Source organism: Etheostoma cragini, chromosome 22 (assembly GCF_013103735.1).
Source record: "Etheostoma cragini isolate CJK2018 chromosome 22, CSU_Ecrag_1.0, whole genome shotgun sequence".
Lineage (NCBI taxonomy): Eukaryota > Metazoa > Chordata > Actinopteri > Perciformes > Percidae > Etheostoma > Etheostoma cragini.
This window is the reverse complement of record NC_048428.1, coordinates 8,085,253-8,095,355: the sequence shown is the minus strand read 5'-3', so window position 1 is coordinate 8,095,355 and position 10,103 is coordinate 8,085,253. Positions and strand designations below refer to the sequence as shown.

Sequence of the window (10,103 nt, the reverse complement as noted above, 5' to 3'; positions counted from 1 at the left end):
GAGTTGAATAAGACAGAATGATACTCTGGTTTTCTATTTGTACTTTCACTACCAGTTATCAGCTGTGCTCTTCAGTGTCTGTTGGGTGAAGTCTCGGCATGGCTGGATTAAGAAATTGACAACAACATGCAGCGTGCTCAGGGATGCTAATGGTCCCAATCAGTTCCATGCATGGAGGTATACAGATTTAAAAGTTAGGAGAAACCAAGCAATGGTATCAGCAGATGCTTAAATGTTAATTTAGATTTTTTTTTTTTCTGACCAATACCGATCATTAACCGTTAACCAACAAGCAGGCAACTGAGTCCCAGTTCACCCATCTGGGAGACTCTGAAATATTTTATGTCTGTCTGGCATACTCTGTGTGTAGGACAGCTGATTAAACCCGCCAGTCCTCATCAATATAGGGGCATGTGCGCCTTACAGCAGAGAGCCACCAATTTAGCATAAAAAATAGCCTAAAAAGCTACTTTCTAGTTCAAAGATAGCACTACACAATAATAAGCAGAATTTTTATCAGTGTCAGACTGAAACATTTCTGACCGTATTTATCTATTTACATAGTACACGTGAATTAGTTTCACCATATTTAAATATACATTTAATTTAACGCTGTTAATAGACCAGTGGTGATTGCTTCGTCCTGTTGTTACTGTCACATCCTCCTACTAGATAACCATTAAATTGGCATTCGTGTCATGGCCAATGTAGGTTTAACAGGGGTTACAATCTTGTTCTCTCCATAGTTATTGACCTAAACACAAATTTGCATATCCTTCATATCTTAAGATATTACAGCATGTTTGGCACTAGAATGTTACCTACAATTAATCTTGAAGTGAACTCCATAGGGTTAAATTTAACATTTTGTGTTAAAATTACACAGTTTGAGCAACAAGAAACCAAGAGTGTTTAACACAATTAACCTCTTTTATTGTGTGCTTGCCGCAGGGTCCGCAGGGGTAGATAAGACCACGCAGAGGACTGAAAGACTCAACAGAATCCTGATGTAGGGTCAGGCGCAGAGAAGGAGATGGCGATCTAGCAGGAGAAAGTGATAGAGCCTCAGGAGGTCGGGCAGACCATTGAGAAAATGGGAGGTTGTCATGTCAATGTCAGGCTCCTGAGCAGTGGCATGGAGGAGAAGAGAGCTGTAGAGAATACAGGCCTGAACAAATGGGGGTTGGGAAAAAAACATTCTCGTGAACTGAAATAAAAATAAAAATTGTTTTGAAAAACAATAACTAACTAAAACTGTAATGTCTGTTGGCAAAACTAACTAAAAAAGATAAAATTATCAGTAAATGTCCTTAGTTTTCATCTTTGTCGATGTCATTTATAGACAAAATAACATTATATCCTTCAGAGTTGACATTTCCGACCATAGACCTGTTATAAACAGTCTATGCCGTAGTCATATATAGTTTCAGACTTGGAACTAATATGAATACGAATATGGCCAAAATGATAATTACGATTATTTTGATCAATATTGTGATCACGATTATATATACAGTGTGTGTATATATATATATATATATATATATATATATATATATATATATATATATATATATATATATATAACTTCTTCTGTGTGGCCGGGCGCGGAGAGTAAGAGGAGAGAGAGTAGAGGATAGATCCAACACAGGCACGGCTTTACAGAAGAAATGGGTAATTTAACGCAAAATTAAACCATATCCTTATAAACAGCACTGCAGCGGATGCGAGGACATTAGCACCGGTGCGTCCTAGAGGAAAAATATGACTTGTGCCCTAGAGCCTGTGAGCTAACTGAAGCTAACTAGCACCGCGTTACTCTGTCCTCTGTGACTGTCTACATCTTGAAACTAAGCTGCGTGATGCAGGGAACAACTGACTGGCACATGATCAGACAAAGGTTTACGAAGCGGTAGATGCGCCATGCAAAAAAAAACGGAGCGTTCTATGAAATGGCGCATTTAAAAAAAAAATCTTTTGATCATGCAAATTTGATCATGGGAAGTCAAAATCATGATCGTGTTTAAAATTCAAATAATGGTGAAATTAAATTTGGAACCCAGAAATTCCAATATTCCATGTCAAATTGATCACAACTCCGCGCCCCTCGCCTGGCATCACGGCGGTACCAAAAGTTGGAAGAAAGCGACCGAGACCTATTTGATTAGGACTGTGTCAGATACATGCAAGTGCCTTGCAGTGTAAAGCGCTAAAACATATGGACAATTATTAAAAGGAAAAATGCCACAAATTTGAAAGTAGATTTGAGAAACGCACACAAGGGGGTTAACCTTAACCTATATCTACAAGGTAAAGGAGAAAGCAAAGCCCCCGAAACAGTAGCTAACCCTGGTACAGGGCGAGGGTGAATGGGTACAAGGCCGGGGAAATACGCAGGAACACCATAACCGGGAGGAAGCGTGGGTTAATATGTGTATAGGTACTGGGATGTCTACACAACTGTGTGAGTCGATTGACTTCAAAAACGTTGCCACTTTACTCGAACCAAAATTAAAACACATGTTCATGTACAGTATTTCTTCTTTAGTCTGTTGGCTATTAAGGTTTTTTCCTGGAACACGTCCAACCCATTTTGCACTTAATGCGCATCTTGTGTAGACTGTTTCCATATTTGTGCTCATCATATGTACATTGTATGTAGGCTACTGGTGTTATTGTTGAATACACTGTGAATACAAATTTCTAAAATGTTACGTTGTCACATAATGCTTTTTCTGACCTTTTTAGAATCTTGCCCCTGACGAATTACCCATATTCCAAAAACAGACCAATACCAATACTAAAACTAATAAAAACTAAATTAAAACTAAGCATTTTCAAAAATTAAAAACTAATAACGCTTTAAAAACGAATTAAAACCAAACTGAATTTGAAAAGAAAAAGTCAAAACAAAATAAAAACTAATGAAAAATCCAAAACTATAATAACCTGGCTCTTAATACAACATTTTTGAGAGGGAAGGAAACTGATGAGGCCATTTTGGCTTGATTTATAGACTTGCTCCAGTAGCAACAACATTACCACACCACCTGCTGTATAACTAATCCTGTCCACACTGGGCTAAAGACAACAACAGCCACCTAAAGGTACAAAGGACTCACACAGAGGGCCAATTTGTTTCTCAGCAGTAGAAGCAGCCTTACCTAACGCTGTGGGTTATTCAATAGATATTCAGTGTTTCATAAAGCCGTTCTGGAAAAGGCAATGGGGAATTCATTCATTACTAACTTTTCATTTTTGCTTAAAAAAAAAAAAGAATCAGCATTTACCAGGCTTTTCCTTAGCTTTTTAATGACTGTTGTACAAACATGTTAATGCATCCACTTTTACAGCGAAAGGATTTAATAGCAAATCTGTCATTGATTAGGGAACCTTTCATGAATGACTCACCGGTGGCAGCTGACACTGGCAGTGCTGTTGCAGTTGGGATACCTGGCTGCATGATCTTCAGCATAAAGGCTTCCCCTGCTGCCTAAAAACTGGGAGGTAACTGCTGGTCACAACGGTATTAAACCCCATTTGCATTGAGTTCAACTTTCGTGAACATTGTTCCACTTATTATTGGACTTGAAGTGCTGATCTTTGAGGACCCCGAGAGGAGCTTATTAGCTGTGTTGCTCCTTTTACGTATATTTAACCTCTGTCGAAGTATGAAATGAAGGTTATGGGAGAGCTCTGAGAATTTGTTTCCACTTCAATAAAATCGCTTCATTGAATACAGTTATATTCAATCCTTTGAGAAAAATGGCACTGGGTAACAAATGGCCCAGTACAGAGAAAATAAATAGAATTCCAAAATAAAAATAAATCTAAAAAAATGTTGTGGTTGATGAGTAGTGGGGATGTAAATGAAATGTTTTATTATAATATTATATAGGTTGTTCTACTACTATGGGCTAACAATGAACATAGTAACGATCAGCCATACATTTAAATGCCCTCTGTAAGTAAGACAGTATTACAAGCTGCCGCTGGTAGGGGCAGTTAATTAACTTGACCTACTTCCTCTTAACTACGGTGACGTTAAGTCTAGACTCAATCAGATGTCCGTGTGATCTGCGTAACAACAGTACAGTGGAACGGTTTCCTTTAACAGAGCCACAGTAATAACCTAATATACCATTATTACTGCGGTTACACTACATTCCAAGGTATATATTTGCACTGAATAGATAATAAAGTAGCACCCTTGTGAATTAGCCTACTGTTTATTCATAACTCCCAAATAAGATTACCATCCGACTTATTGGTGCACGCACACAGTAGTATCTAAAAAGTTAGTCGCGATGAGGGGATAAAGCAAAGTGTTACAGTGTTCCACGTTATTGCCTTTTCTCTCTTCCTGGAGACCGCTGTGTCCAAGCCGAGACGCAGAGCATGACTGTACCGCATGCTGAAAGGTTACTAGGTCAGGTAGAGCGAGCTACTATACTGACAGGGAGAGAGAGAGACTATCACTACAAATAGGTGGCACGTAGGTTCCACTTAAAGTGCAGCATAGCGCAAAGCCCTACGCAAGTGTCTTGTTAAAGCTAGTTGCTAGTTTGAGACCGACGCAGCTGTCAGTTTCTCATCCACTAGGATTAGCGTGTGTCTGACAGGGTCGGGGTGTGGCATCACAATGACGGCTTGGATATTGTCCATCAGGTAACCCTAGTGTATCCTTACACCCCAAATGATGTCACCAAGCTTCTAGAAACTATGGCATTGTGAATTTTATAACAATAATGTATCTTTTATTAGTCCCACAAGGGGAAATTACAATTTACACTTGCGTTATTACACACATTACACACAGGCCTTAATTACACACACACATGCTCAGTACCTTTACATGCACTAATGGAGAGATGTCAGAGTGAGGGGGCTGCCTGTGGAAGGGCACCCTGAGCAGTTGGGGGTTTGGTGCCATGCTCAAGAGCTCATTGGAAGTGCCCATGACGTGACCTGGCACCTCTCCAGCTACCAGTCCACCACCATACTTTGGTCTGCATGTGGACTTGTACAAGCTTCAACCTACGGACTGAGCTGCTGCCAGCCCCTTTGGAAACAATGTCATAGTAAAAACAATTTGGAAAGACGCATGGATGGATTTTGTTCTTCCACTTTCTGGTGTGACCGTGTCTTAATGCAGATACTGATATTTTAGCAGTCAAACAATCTAAGTCGGAAAAGTAAACACGGGTAGCCGTTGGTGCCCAGTTTTCCCATTTAAACCCGGGAGTACAATAATGTAACAAAGTTTTCTGTTTTGGTTCACTGTTGCAAAAACCACAGTAAGGAAGGGAACAACCAACGCTCAGACATAATAAAAGACCCAGAGCCAGTGACATGTTCTTCCTCTTTACACACACACACACACACACACACACACACACAGATTCCCATCAGCCTTGGAAAACTATCAGATTCCACAGTGGTTATTAACCTCTGCCACACACTGTAGACCAACAAGTTGGCAGCACGGTTAGGACTTGTAATGTTTTTAATGAGGTTTTAAGCTTAGCACACACACATTTGCATCTACAATTATGCGGTGAATATTGCATTTCATATACGATACTGTTTCCATGAGCAGTCATTAGTCTGGGATAAAACAAGCACTGCAGACAAAGGGAATTAATTAGAAAAACAATTTATTTAATGTTATTGCCACTTCCTCATTTTAAATTGTTTACCAAGTATCCACTGGAGACACTCCTTTTTGTAGCATATGGCACTTAACAATATACAAGATTTCTATTGTATTTAGGGGTTGAATCATGTCACAGTCAGAATAAGTTTGGAAAGCATATTTCATTATTCATGGACTCCTTAAATTTTATGAGTCTGACAGTTGATAAGCTGCTCTGACTCTCCTGTTTCAGTAACGTAGTTACGATGGTTTAGGTGGCTTGTTGACTTAGTTTGAATCACTTTTGGATTATATTCAAAGTTCAACACTTTTTGATTCCACTCACTCAGAGTTTTCACTGTTTTTTTGTTTTGTTTATTTACTATATCTTAAATGCTTTTTCAATAACTATTCTTTTTGTAATTTCAAAGACAGGAAGTGTAATTCCAATTACCTCGAGCCTTCCCACAAACCCTATAGCCATTAATGTTCCACCCAACACCAGGAAGGCAGTGAAGTATCTGACTTCTATCTGGAGGAAGCCTCAGCACTGAATGAGTGTTTGCTGGTGTAGATGATAAAGGCGGATTGTGTGTGCAACCGTAGGGTTTTATTTTTTATCTGAGCCGGTATCCTGAAGGCTGAACTAGTTTCGCTATTATAGTTGTTATCATTCTTATTTTATATTTTACTCCCCATTGATAAAAATACCAAAACGCAAGCACCTGGCACACCTTGTAGGGCGTGCGCCCACATGCAGAGACTCAGTCCTCTTTCAAGTCCAAGTTGTCCTATCAGCAATAAAGACCTAAAAATGTCAAAAAATAATCTTTAAAAAATACGTAAAGACAACAGCCGTACTGTAAAACATTGTAAGCTGATTCAACTTAAAAACAATTGATCTACATCTAATCTGCATGGCCTTCATAGTTATCACCTTCTATAGTTGTATATAAATTACTGTACTTTTGAATCCCAGGTCTAAACTGTCCTTCTGAACAGTGGGAGGTGGAAGAAGTGTTCAGATCCTTTACTTAAGTAAAACGTACTAATACCACACTGTAAAAATACTTTTAAAAGTCCTGCATTGAAAATGTTACTGAAGTAAAAGCATGTAAGTGTCATCAGAAAAATCTGCTTAAAGTATTCAAAGTAAAAGCACTCAATGCAGAAAAACCCGAGAAAGAAACGATCCAAACAGTTCTGTGTTTATTCAGCTAATCAGTTCAGCTGGACTTGTAGGCCGTTATATTGTTGGGTAGTTTAATAGATATAATATAATAAAACATTGTATTTTATAAACTACATGTGCTTTGTGTGCAAAAATCTTAATTTGTAAAGTAACTAGTAAAGCTGTCAGATGAATGTAGTGGAGTACAATATTTCTCACTGAAATAGAGTGGAGTAGAAAGTGGTAGTACCTCAAATTGGTACTTAAGTGCAGTGCTTGAGTAAATGTACTTAGTTACATTCCACCACTGCTTCAGACTAATAATAACACAGGGATATCAACAAAATAACAATAGGCTGACATCTCATTCCGTTTTCCATCACCCGGACCTTCAGCGGTACAGAAGTGAGATATACATAAGCAAAGTATCCACATCAATCTCATCCACACACGCAGATGCTGCTCAACACTCTCCACCTGCCTCGCCCATGTCTGCCAAATTAATCTGTGTGAGGGAGGAGATGAGTTTGGGATGAATTCATCTCTGCTGGATGAGAGCAGCTCCCAAATGTTGGGCCTGCTGGGAAACTGAGAGACGTATCCTTATTTCCCCCGAGGAAGAAGTCGGTGTAACCCAGACAGAGGCATGGCGGCACTAAATGGAGTAGAGATAGGGCATCGTTATCTGTGGAAACTGCTGAGAGCATGCACACACACACACACACACACACACACACACACACACACACACACACACACACACACACACACACACACACACACACACACCTACAGCCTAGCAGAGGTTGATATCCCTAATGTGACCTATTTCTCCTTATGTTACCTGGCGTTATGATAGTTTCTTATCTTCTGTCTGTGAAGCGGTGGGCTGTCTGAGGTGGACCGTACTTATTGAAGATGTTGCCTTGAATTTTAATCAACAAAGAAGCAGAACAAAGCAGCACACATTGAAGACTAGTTAGTCCTGTAGAAATCTAGGATAAAGAGTCAATTACATCTTGTCAACACAAAAGTTTATGACTTTGATAATTAATGGAATTAGAGGACAAGGGCTACCTTTCAGAAAGCCGGTTCAGTTAAAACTCTGAGTTTGTTAACCCTGAGATGAGGGAAACTCTGGGTTTTATTTCAGAAGGGGAGGTAAATCAAACCGGAATGAGAGTGGTTACTCCAGCCCGTTTAAGAAAGAGAGGTAGTTTAACCTGGTCAGGAGCAGGTTGTCTTCTCCTTGTCTCCTGCCTCTGACATAGTGCTCTATCATTTCCTCAGTCAGTCAGTCAGTCTGTGTCAAGGGCATTTTAGCGCAGCTTGTTATCTGCAAGAATAACTTGGTTTATTAACCACGTTAGGCAGACTGTAAAACAGTTTTGTTCAGAAAGTGTCATTTCCTTTTGTCAACACTCACGTTGATGAAGAAGCTCTATTACTTCGCAGGGAGTAAATACGTCGGCAGATGATATTAAGGCCCCGAATATAGATGTATTTTAATTCCCATCTGTTTGAGCGGTATCGTTTTTCTTCCTAGTCTATCAGAGATGTAGCCTACATAATCATATCTGTCCTCAGATCACAATGGCTGGGCATCTAGAACCGATTCCTACATGGAATCACGTCAAAAATTACGATTACAGTAGAATTGTTTTGATTTTCGATCCGATCATCGCTTCACTCAGAGATACAACACAGGAGTCCAAAAGAAGTTCAGGTTGTTTTAACATTCGTAGATGTATATCCAGCAAGGGCAAAAACTGAAGCAACGGTCGATTCACTGTGAAATCCGGGCAAAGCAGGGGGCAGGTGGGAGTGGGAATGAACAGCAGCTCAGCCATAAATAGGAACAGTGGAATCTGCACAGAGAGCAAGGTTTAACAAGGAATCCAAAAAGATCAACACGAGACAAAACTACAAACTACAGAGCCTAGTTACCGCAAAGGTGTATGTAATAATCTGGGACTAAAGAGGTGGTCACCCCGGGTATAAATGCTGTAGAGGTGAAAGATGAGATGGGAATCAGCTGTGCAGGTGATGGAGCAGAGATGAGTGGCCACGCCTCTTGACCTAGTTCCTCTAGACACGCCCCCAAAGACAGACAAGACAGACAGACACACAGAGGAAAGGGAGAAACACACACACACAGGATGGGGGGGAATCAGCAGACCACAACAGGTTTATGTAAGCAGCCAGCCGCTTGTTGTGTGTTGCAGCCATGGAGCGCAGTAAACGGGCTCTAGTGTGGCTTTATTTTACATTGAAAAAGCCCTGTAAAACTGCAACCCAGCATTGAATCAAAAATAAAATGTTCTTCTTATTTTTGAAATAATGAATAATGTGACCCATTCAACTCGATTGCGGTGGTGCACACGCTAAACTGAGTCAACCTACTCAGAGTTGATTGAACCAACTTGAATCAGCTGTTCTGGAACCAAAAACTCAGAGTTTTCCATCTCAGGGTAAATCAACTCAGAGATCCGGGGTTAGACTCAGAGTTTGTTAAACCTCCTTCCTGAAACGATCCCTTTCACTTACATTGTATTTAGATGTATTGTTTAAATGAAGGTGCTATTCCTGTAAATGCAGCTTTTAAGTCATAACATATTGGTCCTTGAGCAATAGCCTGAGCCTTAATGACTTGCACGGCAGCTCGTTCACCATACTGTGTGAGTGTGTGTGAGTGTGTATTTAAGTGTGTGAATGGGCAATTGAGATAAAATGTTAAGCGCTTTGGATTAAAACCCTATATAAATCATGTCCATTTAAAGTGCCCATATTATGCTCATTTTCAGGTTCATAATTGTATTTAGAGGTTGTAGCAGAACAGGTTTATGTGGTTTAATAAAAAATAAAAAAAACATGTATTTGCACATTACTGCAGCTCCTCTTTTTGCCCTGTGTGTTGACCTCTCGGTTTTAGCTTTAGTTAGTGACGTATCACACCTCTGTTCCGTCTTTGTTGGGAGTCGCACATGCGCAGTAGCTAGGTAAGGACTACTAGCCAGTCAGAAGCAGAGTATGAGGGCGTGCCTTGCAGGTAGACGAACATCATAAAATGTTACAAAGTGATTAGTGTTTGTCTCTGAAGTAAAGGCTGGACTACAAGATAGCTGTTTGGAGCATTTTGTGAACAGCGTTTTCTCTGGAAGATGTCAAATACCTTTGGGGGGGGACTTTGGGCTTTTATACTTTGTAAACCTAGAACGTGCACAAAAAAGATACCTATAACACAATACAGTTAAGGGACAAACCAAAAAGCATAGAGTGAGCACTTTAACATTTAGT

General features: G+C 39.8%; 1 long non-coding RNA gene across 1 annotated transcript; it reads left to right on the top strand.

Moving 5' to 3' along the window:
- Window positions 1–2,393: 2,393 nt before the first annotated feature.
- Window positions 2,394–9,871, top strand: LOC117937714. Its single transcript, XR_004655222.1, has 3 exons — window positions 2,394–2,581; window positions 6,300–6,301; window positions 9,860–9,871. It is a non-coding gene; the product is annotated as an uncharacterized LOC117937714 (long non-coding RNA).
- Window positions 9,872–10,103: the final 232 nt, after the last annotated feature.